Raw genomic sequence first — 217 nt, forward strand, 5'->3', positions numbered from 1 at the left:
AAACAGGACAACGCACGGTGTAAACAACAACAAACAGGACAACGCACAGTGTAAACAACAACAAACGGACAACACACGGTGTAAACAACAACAAACAGGACAACGCATGGTGTAAACAACAACAAACAGGACAACGCACGGTGTAAACAACAACAAACAGGACAACACACGGTGTAAACAACAACAAACAGGACAACACATGGTGTAAACAACAACA

At 42.4% G+C, this 217-nt stretch overlaps 1 protein-coding gene across 3 annotated transcripts in view; it reads right to left on the reverse strand.

Moving 5' to 3' along the window:
* tmem259 (transmembrane protein 259) overlaps positions 1-217 on the reverse strand; it is a 16,701-nt gene that overhangs the window by 5,894 nt on the left and 10,590 nt on the right. The window lies entirely within an intron of this gene.

This window comes from Nematolebias whitei, chromosome 3 (assembly GCF_014905685.2).
Source record: "Nematolebias whitei isolate Nwh7 chromosome 3, NemWhi1, whole genome shotgun sequence".
NCBI classification, from domain to species: domain Eukaryota; kingdom Metazoa; phylum Chordata; class Actinopteri; order Cyprinodontiformes; family Rivulidae; genus Nematolebias; species Nematolebias whitei.